This window comes from Delphinapterus leucas, chromosome 10, assembly GCF_059928025.1.
Source record: "Delphinapterus leucas isolate spDelLeu-1000000601 "Yukka" chromosome 10, BTC_Dleu_Yukka2, whole genome shotgun sequence".
NCBI classification, from domain to species: Eukaryota; Metazoa; Chordata; class Mammalia; order Artiodactyla; family Monodontidae; genus Delphinapterus; species Delphinapterus leucas.
Window position 1 is genome coordinate 4,526,035 of NC_143138.1, and position 24,145 is coordinate 4,550,179.

The following is a 24,145-nucleotide window of genomic DNA, read 5'->3' on the forward strand; positions in this document are numbered from 1 at the left end:
TTCTCTCCATCTTAGCTTATCTTTTCATCTTCTTCACGTGGACTTCCACAGAGAAAAAGGTTTTAATTGTGATGAGGTCCAGCGTATCAATTTTTCCTTTCAGCAAGTGTGCTTTTGATGTCAAGCCAAAAATTATTTGCCTAACCCTAGGTCCTGAAAATTTTATCCAACTTTTTCTAAAGGTTTTATAGTTTTATACTTACTTTTAAGTCCATGATCTATTTTGGTTAATGCTTATGTTATGGGGTTTAGGGCAAAGTCTTCTTTCTTTTTTATTTTTAAAAATTTTTAAATTTTTGCCCATTGATGTCCAATTGTTCTAACACCACTCATTGAAAAGTTATCAGTCCTCCATCAAATTGCTCCTGTATCTTTTTCAAAAACCACTTGGGCATATTCATGTGGGTCTATTTCCAGGTTCTTTATCCTGTTCCACTGATCTATATGTCTGTATTTCCACATCGTCTTGATTACCGTAGCTATATAGCAAGACTTCCTATCAGAAAGTCTGATTCCCCTCTGTACTCTTCTTTGTCAAGAATGTTTTACCCAGTTTTCTAGGACCTGTGCCTTTCCATATACATTTTTGAATCAGCTTGTTTCTCTCTATAACAAATTACCTTGCTGATTTTGATAGGGATTCCCTTAAAACTATAGATCAGTTTGGGTGAATTAACGTCTTTATTATTCTGAGTATTCCAATCCATGAACTTCTTTGCTTTCTTCCATCATCATTTTCTAATTTCAGCCTAAAGGTCCTGTACATATTAACACTTATCCCTAAGCATTTGAAATGATTATAAATGATATTGTTCTTTTTTTTTTTTTTTTGAGGTACACGGGCCTCTCACTGTTGTGGCCTCTCCCGTTGCGGAGCACAGGCTCCGGATGCGCAGTCTCAGCGGCCATGGCTCACGGGCCCAGCCGCTCCATGGCATGTGGGATTTTCCTGGACCGGGGCACGAACCCGTGTCCCCTGCATCGGCAGGTGGACTCTCAACCACTGCGCCACCAGGGAAGTCCAATGATATTATTCTTTTAACTTCATTTTACATATGTTCATTGTTAGTATATGGAAACATGTTAATCTTATATTCAATGACCTTACAGAGCTCATTTGTTTTAGGAGTTTATTTTTTGTAGATTCTCTGGAATTTTCTATGTAGACAACTATGTCATCTGCATATAGACAGTTTCTTCTTTTCAATATTTACTCCTTTCTCTTATTTTTCTTGTCTTATTCCAGTGGCTAGAACTCCCAGTAGTATGTTGAATGACAGTGGTGAGAGATATCTTTGCCTTATTTCTGATCTTACAGGGAAAGTGTTCAGTGTTTTACCATGAAGTATGATGTGGGTCATAGATTTTTTATAGATACTCTTTATCAAGTTGTGATAATTCACCTCCATTCCTAACTTGCTAAGAATTTTTGTCATGAAAAGGGGTTGGATTTTGTCAAATGCTTTTTCTACAGCAATTGATATGATCATATGATTTTTTATTATGATATGATAGATTACACTGATAGATTTTCAAACATTGAAACAGCCTTGCATAACTGGAATAAATACTACTTGGTCACAGTATATAGTTCTTGTTATACATTGCTGGATTCAGTTTGCTAATCTTTTGTTGAGGATTTTTGCATCTAATTCATGAAAGATATTGATCTGTGGTTTTCTTTCCTTTGTACTGTCTCTCTGGTTTTGTTATGAGGATAATACTGGCCTCAAAAAAAAAATGAGCTAGGAAGTGTTCTCTTCTCTTATGATTTTCTAGAAGAGATTGTATAAAATTGGTTTTCACTCATATTTAGTCGTTTTAGAAAATTCTCTGGTGTGCAGGAAAGAGTTAACATTGCAGACCTGATATTGTGATCCTTACAAAGACCTGCTTGCAAGGTTGGCCCTTGGCTGGTGTCTGGAAACTTGGGTTGTAAATAGTTCCCGATGGTGATATACAACTTTCCCTAAATACTAAGAGTGGCTCTCTGTACCTACACTGTTAGTGGAATGTGGTAGTGCTGAACTGATGCTTTCCTTCTGGGAATCTGGAATTTCAATGACTGTCATCAGTCATGTGCCTATATGAGCAACTCTGATAAAAAAGAAAAAAATTTTTTAATTTTAAAAATTAAGAAAGACCTGTACTCCTAGGCTCAGGCGAGCTTCCTGGGTAGACACCACATCACATGTGTTGTCACAACCCTTTGCTGGAGGAATTAAGAACTGTTTCACTCCACAGGGAAAAAACTCTTGTAAGCTTGCATCTGATTTCTTCAGGACCTTGCCTCATGCGCCTGTCCCTTTGCTGATTTTACCCTGTAGTTTTCTCTATTTGGCTTATTTTGTCGTAATAAATCTTGACCACGCGGACAACAATATGCTGAGTCCTATGATTCTCTCTCGTGAACTACAAGCCTAAGGGTAGTCTTGGAGACCCACAATACGTGCAATGAAACCATCTGGGCCTAAAGATTTCTTTTTCAGAATAGTTTTTTAGGGCAAATTCAATTTCTTTAATGGTTTTAAATATATTAAGATTATTTTTCTTCTTGCTTGAGTTTTGGTGGTATGTTGTTTACAAGAAAACTGTGCATTTCTTCCCAGTTTTCAAATTTACGAGCACAAAACTGCTCATAGCATTCTCTTGCTATCATTTCAATGGCTGATGGATCTGTAGCAATATCCTCTATTTTATTCCTGATGTTGGTGCTGGGTGTCTTCACTCTTTTTATTTTTGTCAATCTTGCTAGAGGTTTTTCAACTCCATTGCTTTTTTTTTCAAAGAACCAGCTTTTTGTTTCATAGATTTCCTCTATTATTGTCCTATTTTCCATCTCATTGATTTCTGTTCTTTATTATTTCCTTCATTATGTTTGGGTTTATCTTTCTATTCTTTTTCTAGTTTCTTGAAGTAGGTATGGAGATTATTGATTTGAGGCCTCTCCTCATTTCTAATGTGAACATTTCATGCTACAATTTCCCTCTCAGCACTGCTTTAGCTGCACCTCGCATTTTTTGGTTTCTTGCATTTCATTTTCATTGTTGTTTTCTTTAATTTCCTTTGAGACATCCTCTTTGAAAATGGATTATTTAAAAGTGTGTTGTTTCATCTCCACACGTTTAGAGATCTCCCTGTGGTCATTCTGTTATTGATTTCTAGTTTGATTCCATTATGGTCAGAGAACACACTCTACATAATTTCAATTCTTTTAAATTTGCTGAGGTTTGTTTCATGGCCCAGGGTATGACATATCTTGGTGAATAGTTTATGAGAGTTTAAAAATCTGTATGTAATCTCCAGGCATTGGATAGAGTATATTCCATATATGTCATTTAGAGCCTGTTGATTGATAATGTTGTCCAGATGTTCTATTTCCCTGCTGATTTTCTGTCTACTAATTCTATCAGTTGCTGAGAAGGTGAAGCTGAAGTCTTTAACTGTAATTGTGGATTTGTCTGTTTCTCCTTTCAGCTCTGTCAGTTTTGATTCATGTATTCTGAAGTTCTATTTTTGGTGAAAACCCATTTGGGATCATTATGTGTCTCTGGCAGATTAATCATTTTATCATTTTGCAATGCATTCTTTTTCTCTAGCAATTTTTTGTTCTCTGAAGTCTATTTTATCAGAAAGTAATGTAGCTATTCATGATTTCTTTACTAATGTTTTCATGATATATGTTTTCCTATCAGCTTACCTTCACACTATGTCATCAAATTTGAAGTGAGTTTTTTGGAAGCAACATATAGATTGGAGATACACACACACACACACACACACACACACATATATATATATATATATATATATAACTTAATCTGCTCTACCAATCTCTGACTTACAGATTGGTATATTTAGACCATTTACAGCTAAGGTAATTACTAATATGTTAGTGTTTAAGTTTGCCACTTAATTATTTATTTTCTGTCTGTTTCAGTTTCTCATTTCTGGTCTAATTTTCTCTTCCTGTGGGTTATATGGATAATTTTAGGGTTCCATCTGGATTTATTTCTGGTGCTTTTGAGTGTATCTCTTTATCTAGTTTTCACAGTGGTTGCTCTGAGTATTACAATGCACATATGTCGTTTATTACAGTCTACTTTTATCAACATAAACACTTCAAGTAAGATGTGGAAACTTCACTGCCGTTTAGGTCCCTTTGCCGTCCTCAATTTTAGATACTATTGTCTTGAGTCTAAGATGGCGTCATTTTTGTGTCAATCCTCAAATATGATTTATGCAGCGATGAGGAGTCCCCAAGTTCTGACACCAACTGCAGGTTTGGGGGTCTCCAAGGCCACACTCATGTATTACACCAGCTGCAAGTTCAGGGGTCTCCAAGGCCACAGGGGTCTTGATAATCCATGAGAAGAGCTCACAGGTCTCACTGAAGATTATTATACTCACTATTATTGAAGCAAAAGGATACAGATCAAAATCAGCCAAGGGAATAGGTTCAAGGGGGGCGGACTCCAGGAGAGGTTGATGTGTAGAGTGTCCAGTTGTCCTTTCCCAGTAGAGCTGTGGACAGACCTAACATCTCCTAGCAATGATGTGTGACAACGTTCACAGAGTATGGCCAAGCAGGGAGGCTCACCTGAGTCTCAGCGTCCAGAGTTTTTACTGGGACCTGGTTTTGTAGGTTGATGGCTGACCTTAGTCTCCAGCCCTCTAGAAGCTGAGCTGATAGCAGGTGGCCCAGAGCCCCCACCATAAACCACTGTTAGCATAGACTATCTGATGTGACCCAAGGTCTGCAGGTAAACAAAGCTACTCTTGTCAGAGAAGACATTCCAAGCTCTTAGAGTTTGCCTCCCAGGAGCCAAGGGCGAAGGCCAGACCTCTCTTTAGGGAAGCTTAATTCTTTACTACTCAATTTGAAAAATTCATGAGGAAGAGGGTAGTCTACGGGTATGTACCTATATTCTACTCTTTCCATTATTCCCTCTTCCTTCCTGTTGATCTTTGATTCTTCTTTTTATCATTTTTGCTTAAACAGTTTCCTTTAGCCAGTCATTAAGGGTGCGTCAGTAGCAACACACTCCTTTGTCTCAGAACGTCTTTATTTCCTCTTCAGTCCTGACGGAGAGTTTCACCAGATACAGAATTTTACTGACAGTTCTTTTCATTCAGCACTTGAAAAATACTATGCCGTTTCCTCCTGGTGTCTGAGGTTTCCGAGAAGAAATCCATTCTCATTTGAATCGGTGTTCCGCTGTAGACAATGTGTTGCTCATCTCTGGCTGCTTCCGAGATTTTTTCTTTGGCTTTAGTTTTCAGAGTTTAATTATGATATGTCTTGGTATGGATTTCTTTAGGCTTATCCTATTTGTGATTTTCTTATCTTCATGCATCTGTTATTTGTGTGTCTTTTGCCAAATTTGGGGGGTTTTCAGGCATGATTTCTTCAAATCCTCTTTCAGCCCATTCTCTCTCTTCTTCTCAGACTCTGATGATACGACGTTGAATCTTTTCTATTGCCCCATAGTCCCTGAAGCTCTGTTCATTTACTTTCTGTCTGTTTTTCTCTCTGTTGTTTCTACTGGGTGAATTATAACTGTCCTGCCCTCAAGCTCACTGATCCTATCCTGTGTCAGGGAAGAGTGTTTCCCTTTCTGCTTATTGGTGGGACTCCCACTGGCCAGTGGTGTTGGGCACAGTGACTGTAGCCACAGGGATTCCCATTCAATGTAGGGGAGGAGTTGGCCTCCCCGGGCTGCCATCATTGCTGGGTTTGTTATAACTGGCAGGTAGCTAGGTACCAGCAGAGAAAGGGGGGCAAGGTCCAGGTGGCAGGAAATTGCACATCTTGTAAACAGCGGGGGCCCACAGGCAAACAAAGAAAAGCAGGAACCCCCAGACTGACAGGAAGCCACACATTTTGGGGTAATAAGTGTCCTGGAGACAGACAAAGAAAGGCGAGGAAAGGCGGGAATCTCCTGCCTCTGAATGCAACCTGTTGCTCATTATGCTCTCATTACAATAAAATTAGCCTTGAAGATAAGAAGTACCCATCATGCACCGATGCCATGACACTTCTGATCTAAACTAAATAAGGACAAAAATCCCTCCCCACCTCAGGAAGGTGGAGCTGGGATGAAAATCAGAGAATACGACCCCCAAACTCCTCCTGCCCAGTGAATATCCCGCCCCTTCATTTGCATATCCCTCAAAACCAGCTGGCCAAAGAAACCCAGGGCAGCAGCTCCTCCCCTCTCCGCTGGCTCTCCCTCTGAGCGCATATTCTGGCTTAAATACATTCTCATTTCACTTTCTTAACCTCCCTGCTTCGTCTCTGAATTCTTTCTGAGGCAAAGCAAGAACCTTAAATTCACCAGGAACAGGTAGGGGGTGGGAAAAGCCAGGTCTGGGTGGCCTTCTTGTGTTGGATGAGTTGAGATGCTCTGCCTCTGGTGCTCCTCCAGTCCCAGGACCCCTAACAAATGTGTCTTCTTCTTCCTTTCAGAGTTTTCCTTTAGTTTTCTGTTGCATTATTTCCAGGGTTTGTGCTTCAGTTGTGCTTCAGTGAGCCGTGTCCAACTAGTCCGTGACGCTCCCCACACCGGGCAGTTCTGGAAGCCTACAGAGGGCTAAGCAGGTATGCCCAGGGGCCAGGTCGGGGGTCTGTGGGTCTGAAGAGCCACTATCCTTGTGCAGATGCAGGGAGCTGTGCCCACGCTTGGAAGAAATATGGTTGGGTAGAGGGAGGACTTAGAAGTGACCCAATGGCCAAATAGCACAACGTGACCTATGGACTATTGTGATGAATGTGTGGATCTTGAGAGCATCAGGGAAATACAGTTGAATGGAAGAGAAGGAACCTCACATTTATAGAGTTATGAACTGCAGTGACCATTATTATACTACTTCACCATTTACAAATAGGGAAACTGATGCTCAGGGAGGTCAGAGCTGGGCTTTGGAGACAGGTCTGCCTGTCCCTGGAACACAGGTCTCTTCCACTGCCCACCTCCACCACCACTTCCTACGAGTGGGTCCAGATCTCTGCCTTTTTGGTCAGGAGGACACACTTCCTAGCAATGGAGTTAAATGGGCCTTGGTTCTCAATTTCAGGATTCTCTCCCTTGTTCAGACTTGGCAACATTGAAGTGTCTGGGCTAAAACCAGGGAAGGTGTTGACCAAAAACTCCAAGCCTGAGAAAACTCTAAACATTCTTTGAAAGAGCAGGGGTGAGGCAGCCTACCTGAGCAGAATTGGCCAGGGCCCCTCCTCTCAGCCTGCCCATTGTGGACTCATCTCCTTAGAGACACACATACAGGGCTCAGCCTGGGCAGAGCATGGGATCCTCCTTACTGCCCACCTGCCGGCCTTCCGCTCCATCATGGAGGGTTTCTCACCTTGGTGCAAACAAATACAGGTAAGTAAATGTGGTTGGAGTTAGAAGAAAACTGGATGGTTCGGGGTGAAGAACGCACTAGACAGACGTGCTGCAGCCTGGACGGGAAGAAGGAGGAAGATGACCCCAAAAGATCCTTTGTTTCGTTCCTTATTGTTAAACACTGAAAAATGCTGAAATGCAAGGAGACAAATCCTCCTCCATTCTCTTCTCCACTAAGCCCATATCGAGACATTTATTAGAACTGAATTTAAAATTTTTAAAAATCTTTTTCATCCTAGAGGGAAAAAATCCTGTGTAGCTGATGTGCCCTATAATAATCACTGTAATTAATCTGCTGAAAGTCTGTGCAATTCAAACTGCAGTAGATGGAGCGATGGCTGCCCCTTGACTTAGCAGCCTGTGGCTTCAGAACAAAGACTGCAGGGTAGAGAGGTGATGGATACAGCAGGAAGCCCAAAGGCCACCTTCTGTCAGCTCCTCTGTGACACCCTCATCTACAATAGCCCGTGGATGTCAACTTTGGGGGGAAATGTTACAGTTTCAGAATCAGCATTCCCAAGTTTGGCTATAAATCTCATGAAAATTAAAGATGAAAAACACATTTCTTTTTCATTGGTCTCATTTGTCTAATAAATGCCTCAGGGACTCACAGCTCAATCAACGCTCAGTCTCCTGAAATTAAATTATCTTCTTTTCATGAGCTAGATAAAAATGATTTAATTAGGCAGAATAATTTGGCTCTTATCTTATTATTGACTGAATGTCATTACCATCGGTGTTTTTCCCCTCCTATGTTATTTATTTCAAGAATAACCTGAGGGGTGGGATAGGGAGGGTGGGAGGGAGGGAGACGTAAGAGGGAAGAGATATGGGAACATATGTGTATGTATAACTGATTCACTTTGTTATAAAGCAGAAACTAACAAAATGATAATAATAATATCATGATAACCAATCAAATAGAAAAAAATAAGCAAAATTCTTAGGCAGTCATTTTTGTGAACAGAAAGTCTGAATAGCCAACAATCTTCTGGTGTAATACCAAGAACATCAGCAATGTGGAACATGGAAATTGAAAACCAATAAATTGCATGGTACAGTGGAGCAAAATATTTAAGTTCTGATAACTTCAGAGATTGAAGCAATTGTAGATTGAAGAGCTAACTTCCAGGACTGAAGCAGTGGGAATCTCATATATTGCTAGAGAATATGTAAATTTTATAAACCCATTGGAAAATAATTTATCATTTTATATTGAAAAAATGATTAAAATATTTTGTAAATCTAAAAGAAAAAGAATAACCTGAGATTGCTGAATATATATATACACATATACATATATACTATTTCACTAAGTAAATAGAAGGTGCCCCCATTTACCCCTTGAAGTAAAAGTGTAAACTTGAGGTCAGTGGCCTTCCTTAAGTGAAAGTGGATTTAATCTCCCCCAGTTCAGATCATTCATAATAAATATAGAGCATTCTTACATAAGACAAGGTAAGCGCACTAATTAGAATAACAGAAGAAACATAGAAAAACACCTCCATCCTTCGATCAGAATAGTTTATCTTGGTATATTTTAATTCTTTGTTTATTATACAAACATTTATTTAACAATCACTATGTTCTAGACTCAAGCCCAGGTTCTGTGGTTAGAAAGATGAATATCACAGAGACCTGAAATCCCACACTTTATAGATGGAGAAGTACACCTAGAAATAAATACTGTTGCTAGCATGTGTAAATGCTCTAGTTGGGCTATATAACTGGGCCCTAAGTGGGAGGGATGGGGGAAAACTTGAAGGCTATATATTCTAAGGCAGCACTATTCAACAGGAGTTTCTGTGATGATGAAAATGTCCAGTTTCTGTTTTGTCTAATATGATAGCCACCAGGCACATGTGGCTATTAAGCACCAGAAAATTTTAGTTTTATTTAGTTTTCATTAATTTTAATAGCTACATGCAGCTAGTGTCTACCATATTGGATAGCATAATCCTACAGCAATCATTCTCAAGCCTTTAGTCTGTCTCAGAACCACCTAAAGGTCCTCTCAGGTCTAATTCAGTAGGTCTGAGGTAGGGCCCAAGAACTTGCACCCTTACAAGCCCAGGTGACTCTGATGCAGCTGGTCCATGGATCTCACTCTGAGAAGCTCTGTTCTAAAGGACTCAAGTCCTTGGAGGTCAGCATACAGCTAACATCTGCCCTTTGCCTGGTAGACTTACTGTGAAGCAAATGAAATCAGCTCCATGGCCCTCATTAGAAGGGCTTCAGCAACGTGTTCATGCGGGGTCATAATTTGTAAAACTTGTAAAACCCAAGTTGGTTAAGACCATCATCTTCCACTCTGACAAACGCTCCATTACATTTCCCTTTCTGTCGGGTGATGTGGAGGAACCAATGGCATTTTGGGGGCGGTATTAAGGGGAGATTGAATTGGGCATCCATTTGGTTGGCTAAGTGGGGTATATTTTTGTGGTTTCCAGCCACTTGCATGAACAGAGTTACCGCAGGTGGTTCTAGTGTAGGAATTTGCACCCCTTCTGCTGACCTTCCAGTACTAAGTAGATCAGAGCCTTACAGACGTTCCATAGCACCAAGCACAGAAGTATGTAGGTCATGGGGGAGAAAGGAGGATTGAAATGGAATCTGTGAGAAATATTTCCAGTCATCAGACATTTATAATTGTAAGTGGAGGGTTCACTTATTAAAGGTACCTGGTCAAAATGGAAGCTCTTGCCTGTAGAGATCTATATGGTGATTCAGCTAATATAATTATAAACAAACCGTCCTCTTTTCTTTTTTTTTTTTTCCTTTTGTAAAGAGAAAGATGTTTTGATAAAGCTTGAAGACATTGTTTTACCTGAATTTGGCAAGAGGTTTTGAAATGTATCAATAAAAAACAAGTGAAGAGTTACGGTCCAAATTTGGATATAGAAAAGAGGTATTTCTTTTGGTCATCATTAAATTTATTTATTAAAAAGCTAAAAGAAAAATCCAGCTAAAAATTAATGGAATATAAAACAAAAGCCATTAGTTGAACAATGTAGTGATCAGTAGGAATTATGCTGACATTTAGAAGTAAGTTGTAGCAATTGTGTTTCTTTTTATTAAACCAAAAGTAGTAATTCATTAAAAGAAAGTAATACATTTTGAGTGGAAATAAAGAATAGACTCTCTGAGTTGTTCAATTATCTGATTAATGAAGAGGAGTCCATTCTATGAACAAAATGGAAAATATTTAACTCCCACTGATTTGGCACAAACCACAGATAGTGGAATCAACAACAACAACGCAAAACTCATAAGAAACCTTGGTGACAAAATGAGTGTTACCAACACAAAGATTTTTTAGAGATTAATTAATGTACAAAAAAAGTTGAAAAGTCCTTTAAAAAGTCCTTGAAAACCTACTGTAGAGCACAGGTAACTATATTCGATATCTTATAATAACATATAAGGGAAAAGAATCTGAAAAAGAATATATATATATGTATAACTGAAACACTTTGCTGTACACCTTAAACATAGTAAATCAACTATACTTCAATTAAAAAAAGTCTCACCTCTGAAACTTTTCCTCAGAAAAATAAGTCCCTGAAAGTCCTTTATTGTATGAACAAAACTCAATAGATGTTTTCCCAAATTTGACAATAATCCTAGAACTTAACCAATAACAAATTGAGCAACTACACAAAAATGTTTTTAAACTAGCAATAGTTTAAAAAATTTGGTCCATATCAATCAACAATGCTGGAAGAAAGACTGAATTATCTTTCTAATCTCTTTATAGAAAAATACGACAAAATCGCCATCTGAAGAGAGTGAAAAAGCCACAAAAATCCAGGAGAAACAAGCACTTATAGAGGACAATCAGATGTTAATTAAAATGTTATTTTTACAAATTTTGCAGTGTTTGTGCTATTTGTTGGCATTTTAAATATAATGATTCTAAATTTAATGATATATTATTTCTTCTATCATTTGAAATATTCAATTTAAATATTCATTTGTATTTGCAATTATTTTTTCTTTAAGAAGACGTATAAATTGCGAGTTTTAGGCTCCACAAAGCCAGAATTTACCCCCATCCTTCTCCCAGTACTTATGAAGTGAAATGAGAGAAACTTCTGTAAGCAAATGGACCTAGGAAATGCTTTCTTTACTCTTGCACCCCCAGCACCTAGTAGGTGCTTAATAAAACTAAAATAAAAACTTGTTAAAGAGTAAATGAAGAGTGAAGCCATGAGCAAATAATGACGAGCAATTATCCAAGACAGAGCTAGTTATAGCATCAGGAGGGGTGACAGAACCCACATGAGGCAGAGCACACCCTTTGATGAGTGCCACTGGGGTGAGGAGGTCGTACGATGGACGTCAGAGGAGAGAGACCACCCAGGGTTGGGGTAGTTGGGACAAATTCATGGAAAAGTCGCTCCAAAGCAGAAGAAAGGAGAGGAAGTTGGGATTGGGTGGAGCCAGGGATGGAGGTGGGAACCCATGTGGTCTCCTTGAGAAGGGACAGAAGGCAAACCACTCGGGATGAGTAGGAAGGTCAGACAGGAAAGTCTGAAGGGAGAGGTTGGAGCTGCTTTGGGATAATCAATCATGAAAGCCAAGAATACTCGACCAAGGAGCTTGGCCCCATCCTAAGGGGAGAAAAGACCATGCGAAGGGGCTGTGTATGGGGAGACGTATTTGTGTAGGGTTCAGAATGCCTTGTCCGCAGGGCACGGAGGAGGGCTTGGAAAGAGAGACCCCAGGCAGGGAGACCAGACCAGAGGCGATTCCACCAGCTCAGGAGCAGGTACACACAGGCCAGGGCTGGGGAGGCGGGGTGAAAACAGAGAAGGGGGTATGGGGCTGAGACACAATGGAAAAAAGAAGGGCTTGGAGGTTTGTGTGTCTGTTTTTAACGTTTACTGAACACCTAGTGTACAGCAGATGTTTCTTCATGGACCACTTCATTTAATCCTCAAACTCCCCTGAGATAACGGAGGCCATCATCCCCATGACACACGTAAGGAAAGAGGGGCTCAGGAAGCGATGCCCCTCACTACCAGGCAGGCAGGATTCAGGCCCGGCAGTCTGAGGACATTTCCTTTTCAGGTTCATGCTCATTGCAGACCCCACGCCACCGCAGGGCAAAGGGAGAGGTCGAGTCAAAAACAGCTTCTGGGGCTTCCCTGGTGGCGCAGTGGTTGAGAATCTGCCTGCTAATGCAGGGGACACGGGTTCGAGCCCTGGTCTGGGAGGATCCCACATGCCGCGGAGCAACTGGGCCCGTGAGCCACAGCTACTGAGCCTGCGCGTCTGGAGCCTGTGCTCCGCAACAAGAGAGGCCGCGACAGTGAGAGGCCCACGCACTGCGATGAAGAGTGGCCCCCGCTTGCCACAACTAGAGAAAGCCCTCGCACAGAAACGAAGACCCAGTACAGCAAAAATAAATAAATAAACTCCTACCCCCAACATCTTAAAAAAAAAAAAAAAGAACAGCTTCTGACTTTGCCCCTTGGAGACTGTAGGCCGTCTGCCAACGAGCCGGGGGGCGGGAAGGAGAGGCTCCCCGGTTTAAGGAGAATCTTCTAGAAGCGTGTTTCTATTTGAACAGCTGGAGGACAGCTTCTTTGTCCTTGGTCTCCCAGCCTGACAAGTATTTTGAGCCCTGGGACTTTGAGAGAACCACTCCGCAGCTGTCCCTGACATTTTTAAATCTGTTCCCAGTTTGAAGTAAGTGGAGTCTTCAGTCTTGGATGTGAGAGTTATTGCAAAAATAAAGGTTGTAGAAAGCAGTTTATTTCAGCTTTTCTTCCTTGTGGCAACTGACCTTCTAAATAAAAATATGCGATACAGACACGCTTCCCTGTCTCCAGCGAGGGAAATTCTAGGCGATCAGATCCAACAGCATCCACGGCTGGGTGGTCCCGGATCTGCCTCCCAGAAAGGGGTTTGCTCTGCCTTGTTCCCCATTGCTGGGCCACAGTCACCCTGGAGGGTAAGCTAATAAAATGCGAGTACTTCTTCCACGTGTGTGTTTTCCACTTTCTCCAACTGTCTGAAGCTCCATCCTTGGGGAAAATTCAAACACTGAGGTATTCTCCGGAGAGATGTACTTCTCCTGTTCAGTACAGGAGGAACTATTTAAGTATTTACATAAATAGACATGTAACAAAGCATGTTGATTTATTTAAATATTTCCTGACAGGCCCCTTTTAACATCTTATATTAATCTGCCAAAGACAACTCATTACAGTTGAAAAAAAAAATCCCCCCTTACAAAAATCAAAAAAGCTGATCACTTTAAAAGTTCCTCTTGCTGTGGAAAGTGTGAAAATTAAAGAAACACAAAAATGGTGATACTATAACAGGAAGCTGACTAAAGGCCCTGCAGACATTCTTGATGGTTTAAGGAAATGCTATCAAAAATGAAAGTAACAATCTCTACTGACACCAATTAGTTGAATATTATCTTTAAACTTTCATTTTCAATCGCACAAGTGTTATATGGTCATTGTTAAAGACCCAGATGTTATAGAAATACACTTCTAGAACATCCCTTCTTTCACTGGAAGGAAATCCACAGATTATTGGACTGTTGTGATAATTACATATAAACTTTTCAGCATAAAATTTATAGTATATATTCCAGGGATACAATGGTCACTGCTTGCTCAGAAAGTGCAAGGCTCTTGACCGCGTTTCCTTAGCTACATCACAGACCTCCTGCATGTGTAGCATCCACCTGAGCCCATCACATTGCCCACGTGGGACCTGGGGGCAAGAGGAATCAATGCAGATATGCTGATGTTTATCTGCTCATTATACTATGAGTAATAATGTCCTTTGTTTCATGTCTTGTACCAGCATCCATGAACCAACAACAGGTTAGCTTCTTAGCTTTTGCAAATAAGGTAAATTCTCTGAATCGTCACAGTTCTTAACAATTGTTTAAGAAAAAATAACATCAAGGTATTATGAAATTTATAACGTAAATAGAAGTTAAATGTGTGTGATAGAACAAAGAATGTAAGAGATTAAATGGAAAGGCGTTACTGCAAGTTTCTCACGGACGCATACTATAACCTCTAGAGCAGCGTGGTCTAATGGTAACATGCCATAAACCAGAAATGCAAGCTGCATATGTAATTTTAAATTCCCTACCAGCCAGTTCAGAAATATAAAAAAGAGGACGTTAATTTTAGTATTTTATTTAACTCAGTATCTTGAAAACACTATCATTTCAACATGTAATCAACATAAGAAATTATTTGTGAGATGTTTTACATTCTTTTCTTATACTAATTCTTCAAAAATGAGTGTATATTTAAACTATCGACACATCTCAGTTCATTTTAGCCCCGTTTCAAGTGCTAGTGTAGCTAAAGCCTAGCCTATCGGACCCCACAGCTCTAAAGCCACCACTAACAACATAAAACAAGGAGGGACAGTTCAAAAGCAGGCAGAGGAGATAAAATGGAATACTAAAGAAATACTATATTAATCCAGAAGAAATCAGGAAAGAAAAAACAAGTACAAGAATCGATGGAACAAATAACACATCTAGGCATGGAGGATTAATCCATTCCTTCCAGGTGCAGGGAAGGTGAGGAGCTGGCTCAAGTAATGCAAATGAAGAGTTTTAGTCCCAAATCTACCATTAATAATTTTGGGGAATTTAGACAGGAGACCTCATCCTTCTCATTCTGTACTTATTCCTTTATCATATAGTATATCTGCTTATCGAAGCAATAGAGTGTCATGGTTCAGAAAATGGATTTGGTTTTTAGCCCCAGATTTGTCTCGCCTCTGCCCCTATGTGACCTTGGACAAATCGCTTAATTGCTCTAAAGTTCAGTTTCTTCATCTTTAAAATGGGTACTATTTAAAGTCCACCTTAAATCCACATAAAACACAGTGCCTGTCATCTTAGAAGCCCTCAAGAATATTCGTTGTTTTTTATTATCATTATTATTATCATTAAGCCAGATACGTGTCTAAGGACCATGAACTATGGGTTAGACACCATTCAAGGCAGCAATGATTCAAGTGTGAATGGCAAAGCCCCTTTCTTCAATAGAGGAGCCAGACACATATCTGACTGCCCACTTAAATAGCTGTTATGAGGCTAAAGTAAGAAAACAGAGAGAGGTATTAGGGTAAAAATATGTTGCTATGTCAGCGTTCATATTGTGATGTGCAATCTTTTTCCTTGACAAAGCACAGTAACCAGGGAGCCTGGAAAAATCATGAATCAAGTTCTGTTCTAGTCATTCGTTCCAAAAATTAGGAGGCTTTATTCTACAAGTGAATGGGAAGTAAATTATTCTCCTTTACCTTAAAAGAGCAGTTTCTACTTGTTCACCAGGAAGCTCGAATCTTCTGAATCTCACTGTTGGGGGCTAGTATTCTACTGATATTTTTCGTCACCAGTATCCCTTTTACAAAAGTCTTGTGGTCATTCCCATCTATGACCTAGCCCCTAATTTACAGAGTAAGAGTCATTCCACAACGAGGATTACCAGGTTTTTAGTGCCAAATACATAACAAGCACTTTCCATATATACTCAACCTAGTTTTGTTTTCAAACCTGAAACATGGGTTTAGCAAGCTTCCCTTCAGAGATGAGAGTCTGGGACTTGCCAAGGTCACACAGCGGTCAGTAGTGGGGCCAATGAGGATGAAGGTCAGCCTGACTCCGCCCACCCCTTACAAAGCTTCCTCTCCTGGTGCCACTTAGGAGAGGTTGAGCAACAGTCTCTGTCACTAGTAAGAGTCATGCCGTGGAAGAATTGCAAATGACCAGTGTAGAGAGTGCAGTATGTTACAGTATGGGCAATTTGTACAGTGTGATTGTGTGTGTGTGTGTGTGCGCGCGCGTGTGTGTGTGTGTGTACCAAAAGGATATTTCGCAGAATGTCAGTGCTTATCTCTGGGTGTTGAGATTATGGGTGATTATTTTTCCTCTCGCTCCAGCTTCCCTGCCCCATCTCCCTGCGGGGGAGGGTTATCCTGTGTATCTCCAAAGTCCTTCATTAGAATATATTACTTTAAGAATGAGAAACAAAAAGAGAGAAAGAGAAACTGCGATGTACTTTTGGAAAAAGATGACATCACACTTTGTGAACTTCCTGGGGATCCCAGACCCTCAGGCGAGGGAGAGCTCTTGCTTTGCCTTACCCGTGAGATGACTCACTAGGTCGAGAAGTCCAGTTGCCAAGGCCACAAAGACAAGCTTGTTGGGCTATACCCTTCCTCTATACTTCATCTATTCAGTCTAAAGTATTTTACCAAGTACCTGCTCTGTGCTAGGCATTGGGTATACAATAGGCAGGAGGAAAAGAGAGAAAGAGAAAGGAGGAAGGATGAGAAGGAGGGAGGGAAGAAGAAAGATCTCTCATATATCATGAGGGACTCTGATGTTAACCAGATGGTGGCCTTGAGCAGTGCTGAGAAGAGATGATATCCCCCCAGGTGCACAAGCCTGTTTTAGGGGGAGTTGCCAGTGGTGGCAGTCGTGGCTCTGAAGGAAGTTCAGGCATTAAAGCAAGGAAGAGGCGTGAGCATTCCAGGGCAAGGTAACAGCCTGTGCTGGAGATGCTGGGTCAGGAGGGAGCAGGGTTGCTATAGAAACAGAGAGAGGGCTGGGGGCAGCAGGGGCTTGGAACGGGAGAGATGAAATCGGGGGCAAGGCCTTATGGACGCATTCAGGGCCCCCCGAAGGGCTTTGGATCTGAGAGGGGGTAGGAAGGATCCTGGGAGACCCTGAGGCTTCCCGTCCCGGGTGGCAGCGGACGGACATGGGTGGGATGAGCGATTCTCACACAGTCACATGGAAAGCGCTTGGTAATGGACAGACTATTTTTAAGGGACTTCATCTCTGACTCCCTGCTGGGGAGTCTACAATCTTAAGTTTCAAAAGCTCGAACAAAGGAAAGACCAGCTTTTTGAGCAGGAAGTGACAACGCAGGGCTGTGGCTTTTTAACACAATTAAATTCTACGTGAGCAGAGGCCACAGCCATGGAAAGTACTGTTTTGCCTGAAAAGTACAAAGTGATTTTTCCCACTTTATTCAACAATAACCTTACAATTGGAGCTGACACATTCAAGCTTCAAAGCAAAAGCAAAGAGCTAAGTTTGTGAATATTAAGTGACTTGCTGCGAAACGGTCTGACCTTTGTTTCAGTGGCATCCGGTGGACACAGGAAAGGGGATGCTCATTAGACCCCTTCGGGGGCTGGTCATCTCACAGGCCACCTTCTGTGGCCTCTCTCTTCTGAGCTTTCAAGGTCCTGTTTTCCATCGTGACTTCACATTTCTAGCGGGAAGATATTTCTTCTAATGAGAAGGTATTAATGTCCCAGTAAGGTCCATCAATTTAGTCACTTGCCAGGGGGTGTAGGGCCTGAATTTGGCTGAAGTGAAAAGTCTGCAAACTAGATTACTGAGAAACTCTTGAGCCTGGCACTCAGGGCATCTCCCCGTATATGGTTTCCTCTAAAAATGAAAGTATTAATTAAAAAAAGTTTACCATTTATTAATTATTATTGACTTTTTCAAAGGTAAAGAAACTTACATTCAGAGAGGTTATGTGACTTGCCAATGCCACACAGTAGAGGCAAGATTTCAGTCCAGGCCTATCTGACTACAAAACCTGCTCCCTCTGCACGACTCCAACTTGCCCTCCTCCCCCATAGCTGCAATTCTTCTCTGAGGGAAGCCAAGGTCCAGCCCACTCCTGGAAGCTTCGCAGGTCATGTCTCATCAACTTCCAAGTAGTGGGGATAATTTGCTTCACTATCACTTATAGGGGAAGATAAGCAAGCATAAAGGCACAGGGGAGAAAAGATAATTTTCTCAGGGGTGAAGAACTTGGGTTCTGGGATCCAACCATCTGACTTTCAACTTGACACTAATACATGGGTGATCTTGGACTAGTTACTAACTATGCCTCTTTTTTCTCATCTGGAGAACAAGGATTAACATAATACAAGCCCAGAATCCCTTAACTAAAATCTTTGGGAACAGATGTATTTTAAAGTTTAGAATTTCTTGATTTTAGAAAGGCAAGAGGATTTATACTTCATAACACCCCCAGTGGGGCCGGGTGCAGGACCCATCACCCAATAAACAGTCACTTTAATATTTCTGCAGTGAAACAAATTAATATTCATATAGCGAGATAAATTAAGACTGTAAATTAAACCTATTAAACTGATGAAATGTTATAGTCTCATCAATTTAGATCGGATTTTCTACCAAAAGGGTTCCAAAAACATATATATTCTTTCCTTTTTCAAGACCTGGGGATTTCAGAGTTGTGGATGGGAGAATCACGAGGCTGCACCTACCTTGTAAGGCTGTTGTGAGGATTAAAGAAGTGAGGAAATATGCATATTAAAGTGTTTAGAAGAGTGCCCTGCATATAAGGGGTCCAACACACTTGGTTGCTCTTATGTATTCCAGAGGAGAAAAAACACAGGCCACTTCAAAGATTGTTATTTGTATGTCAAAATTACCGCTGAATACTAGGGAATCAAAAGGGAACAGAAAGCTCTCCATTGTGCCTCTTCAGAAGAATCCTAGGTGGATCCAGCAGCCACTGCCAGGAGCGAGAAATGAAGAAACTCTCCAGGGGTCTGATGCAGAGAACAGGTAAGTTCATTTACTCCAGCTACCACCTGCCAATCCAGCAAAACGTGCTCTCAGATAATTTGGCTTTTACGTGACAAGTACCAATGCCCCCATGACTGGAAGTTTTGGAACCAACCGGAGTTGGTGGCAATATTGAAGCCCAGGCCTAGGGCGCCAGCTGCAACAACGAATCAGGAATCTTCTTTATACCACGGAAGAGAGATCCGTCCATTCGTTACCACACTCCTGGTTTCCTCCCGAATGCTTTCCCTTCAGCTTATTAAAATCACTTCGATCTTATCCGAATGAAATCTTGAGAGCATTCTCAACTTGAGCAGAGGTTTGGCTACAAGTTGCTGGTTTGTCCCGTGCTGTAGAGAATTTTTAGGCAACGTGTATCAGTCCTTTCAGACTAGACCTTCCCTCCCTGAATCTCGGAGCAGTTTCTTCTGCCCTAATCAGATACTGCAATTTGCTCTTTTCATCATTGGGAAATTGATCAGATTGACCTACAGAGCCCACCTCCTCCTTGGTCCAGCATAGGTGTTCCTCAAGCAAGCAAAATTCATTTCTGTTTGTAGTTTGTCATAGGACTTATAGATCCGTTTAGAAACCAAGTACTTTGCATGTAGTGTCTTCAGGATAATTAAACATTAATAAATGTTGCTTAAACATTAGTAATGATAATAAACGGGGCAATAATAAGGAAATTGGGGAGCGATATTTCAGATAAGCCTGCTACAGTTTGTTTGTTGGAGCAATTATCAGAAAGCCCTGGTGAGCTTCCAATCTGGGGTATTTTTTTTTTAAGTTAGTGTATATATGCAATAAGTTGAAAATATTTTGGAAAGCTCTGTCCAATTTTCTATGGAAAACCCAAGCAATCTTTCAAGAAGCAAAGTCTCTTTAATAAACAATGATACTAAATAAATCTGTTGATTGTTGTCTCCCCCCACTAGAAAGTACCCTCTGTGATAACCAAGACTTTGTTTTCTGTTTTCCTGGCACTTGCGATCGTAGCTGCCATGCTGGAGTGCTTCGTAAATATTTGCTGAATAAACGAGGGAATGAACCTGAAGCAAGTAGATGAATAGATGCACTTTTCCCTGTTTTCTGTAGAAAGCAGACTGTTTCTATGCTTTTCTATCAGATACAGACATATACTCCATGATATCAAGACTCCAAGGGGTTTTAGCGGGATCTCACACTTTCCTTGGGATGAATGTCCCGGAAGCCTGGGAGACCGTGGAAAGACTCTACTGAAAAGCCTAGCTGGCCGGTACCAACCCTACAAGATGCTCGTGTAGTCCACATAACAAACAGTAGGTGTGAAAATAAAGAGCAAAACCTCAGCTGTTAGCCCTGGAGGGGGTTGCGGGGTGGCGCTAAATGGTGTTACACGGGAAGTAGCACAGCTTCCTGACTTCTACACACGAGGGGAACGGTTTTTCGGTGGCACTCAATCAGGAAGGCAAAAGTGAGAAGAGATCACACCTGTCTCTTCCCTCTGCAACGTGGCAGAAACCCAGGGACAGGCCACAGAGAAAGGGAGCAAAGCGGCAGTGCTATATGAAGGGAAAATGTCACCTAATATCATAAATGTTGGAAGGGCATTAAAGGAGAGCAGCCACAGTTGAACGCAAAAGACGGTGAAGACACATTTGCCTCTATTAGCGAGAGTCCTCTATCAGCAGGGTTGTATAGTCAGGGCTGTCGGCCAGCAGCTGGCACGCAAAACGTGGATAGAATTGGCCTGAAGCCCCTGCCGTGCACTGCGAAAGTGCGGGGCCCACGCTGGGACTGAACCACTTTCCAAAGGGAGCTGTACTTCCTGGGGAAACACAAGCTGAGGCCAACGTGAAACCCTGTCCTTTTCTCAGTACACACACACGCACACACATGCACACACGCCCATGCATGCACGTGCACACACACATGCGCATGCACACGGGTGTGCACACGTGCATTCCTGGAGTGTGTAAGTCTCCACTGAACCTGTGAGAGTCACAGGGTGGAGAGGGCATCACACAGCAACCCTACAGCAAGCAATTTAGAATCTGTCTGCCCTTAGATGACCTTGGGCTCTCCCGGCTGCTTCCTCCTACCCGGCAGCAGCGGACTTTCAGCGGCTCACGTCCCCCTCCTTCCCTCCACTCCTTTGTCTCTCCTTTCCCTCGCTCTCTGCAGCGTAAGCCAGTCACCTGGTGTAATATATATATATTTTTGCATAGTTCTTTTTTTTAACATCTTTACTGGAGTATAATTGCTTTACCATGGTGTGTTAGTTTCTGCTTTATAACAAAGTGAATCAGTTATACATACACATATGTTCCCATATCTCCTCCCTCTTGTGTCTCCCTCCCTCCCACCCTCCCTATCCCACACCTCTAGGTGGTCACAAAGCACCAAGCTGATCTCCCTGTGCTATGTGGCTGCTTCCCACTAGCTATCTATTTTACGTTTGGTAGTGTATATATGTCCATGCCACTCTCTCACTTAGTCCCAGCTTACGCTTCCCCCTCCCCATATCCTCAAGTCCATGCTCTAGTAGGTCTGTGTCTTTATTCCCGTCTTACCCCTAGGTTCTTCATGACCTTTTTTTTTCCTTAGATTCCATAGATATGTGTAATCTTATCTTCTCCTGTGGAGGCGCTTCACCCTCACTTCCTCATGTCACTGGACTCTTACCCTTAGCCTCCCTTTTATTCTTAAAGCCTCTCCTTAAACATCAGAGTTTTCTTAAGAACACTGTCAGTGACAGCCAGCCTGACGAGAACGTTTCCACCTGGCAAGAAAAGAAAGGCGCCATCCCCAAGCGAACCTCTGTGGAAAGAAAGCAGCTTGAGACACAGCGGAAGAGGATTATTTAAAAGAGTAGAAGAGAAATCTGAACGAGACGGAACAGCACAGCTTCTTCAGCAGGACATGCTCAGGGGCTGGAAGTCAACACCAGAGCCTGATGGTATATTCAGTTCCATTTACACAGATGTAACCATATTTTAAATAACCATCATAAACTGATCCTAATTTTATTTTAGAGTTAGGGAACAAGACCTTCTCAACTAACTCTTTTGCTGCCTTCATGAAGCTCCTAATTAGAGAACTCCTCAAGACACTACGCACTAATTGAACTAGGCAAGCCATAGCTGATGATTTCAGGTCAATCGTGGTTCTCAGTAGCAGAACTCCTTAGAGAAAGTGGCTTATTCCTAGTCCTATACAGATGTGCCACATGTTCTACAAAATGTTGCCTGTCGTTTAGCAGAAGAACATTTTATTAAGAACTTAGATGAGGGGCCTATTCCGGGGCTTCCCTGGTGGCGCAGTGGTTGAGAGTCTGCCTGCCGACGCAGGGGACGCGGGTTCGTGCCCCGGTGCGGGAAGATCCCACGTGCCGCGGAGCGGCTGGGCCCGTGAGCCATGGCCGCTGAGCCTGCGTGTCCGGAGCCTGTGCTCCGCAACGGGAGAGGCCCGCGTACCGCAAAGAAAAAAAAAAAAAAGAACTTATTTGATTTTTTAAAAATTGTACACTCTGCAACAGACCAAATCCCATCATCTAGAGCAGAGGTTCTCAAACCTGGGCCCCCAGCCCAGCAGCAGTGGCCTCACCTGGGAACTTGTTAGAAATCAGGTTCTCAGGCCAGACCCCAGACTTCTTAGACTGTGTAATCTGTGTGAATGAGCCTTCCAGGTGATGGTGATGCCCTTTCAAGTCTGAGAACCACTCCTCCAGAGCCACCGCGTCACCAGAGTCCATATTTCTAGGCGTCAGTGCAACCCCTGAATTATGATTCTTTTCATGGCTAGGTCCTTTGATTTACAAAAATCTGTCGCCCGGCCCTCAAAGGAGGATCTTGTTTCCCTCTTGGGGCCGCTCGTGGGCTCTGCCTGGGTTTCTGCTCCCTGCCCCGCGCTCCGGGGTCCTTCAACTGGCGGGCGGTGCTGCTCTGCGGGGTCGAGGGGCGTGGCCTCAACTGCCCCCCTGGCTGACTGTTCACAGCTGTCTCAACAAGGCGCTCTCAGAAGTCCCTAGGGAAAGCCAGGCTCCGCCTTGCTGTCCTGGAATCAGCGGCGCTCTCAGGCTTCCTCCGGAGCCCACGGCCCTCCCCATAAGTTCTCACCCCCTGAGCTCCTGTTCTCAGCCCATCGCCCTCCCACCCACACAGACTAGATGGGGCTACCTTGTCTCTTCTTACAGCAACTTACCCACCTCTCGGGCGGGGCTCTAATTTCCCCCTGAGTCTCACAAAAGCCAGCGGTCCTTCAGCTGGAGCACGTGTCAGACCCACGTGATGGGCTTATTAAAGCACATCTGCAGCTCCACCCCAGAGTTCGTGCTCCAGTGGGTCTTCAGTGGAGCCCAAGAACTTGCATTTCTAACAAACTCTTGGTGGAATTGATACTTGTGGTCCAGGAACCGCACTTTGAGAATCGCTATTAAAAGCCAATGTCACTGAACTTAAGAAAATCAATCCCCAAGTGACTATGCCCTGCTCTCTCCCTAGAAATCCAAAGTATCCATCAAGTAAGTCAACTTATTTGTTTGTCTTCACTGATAATTAAATTCCACTTATTACAAAAACAAGTTTGGAAGTGCCTTTAATTCTTATTTAAGCCATGGGCAGAAATCGTGAACTTACCCAGGGCGCTCAGAGAAACGCTTTTCCTCCCGAGGGAAATAGTGTTTTCCGTTGCTTCTAAAATCTGCCGGCCTTGGTCCTGACTCTGGTTCTCTCAAACTACGGTGGAGCTGGGGCTGGGGGTGGGGAATCAGGGTTGAGAAACTTTGCTGTCACGATGCAGGACCACAGAGGAAGGGGGATAGAGAGACAGATTCTTGGCTTTGAAAAGAAAGTGGGACATGACATTAATAATCCTGCCACTGACCAAAACAAGTCTTCAAAGGGAGGCCCTCACTTCCCCGTCCTTCCCCACCCTTCCCACCAAGCTGAGCCCAGAAATAGAACCCAGCTCGCTTCTCAGGGCTCTTCTCTCCACCACGTCTCCAGAGACCACAGCTACTGCCCCCAGAGCACTGCCCTGTCCTCCCAGCTGCACAGTCGCTTCTGAAATCTTAATCCTGGAGCTGAAGCCAGAGAAAAGTGCCAACAAGGCAAAAGCCTAATTCCAGATCCCAAATGTCCTT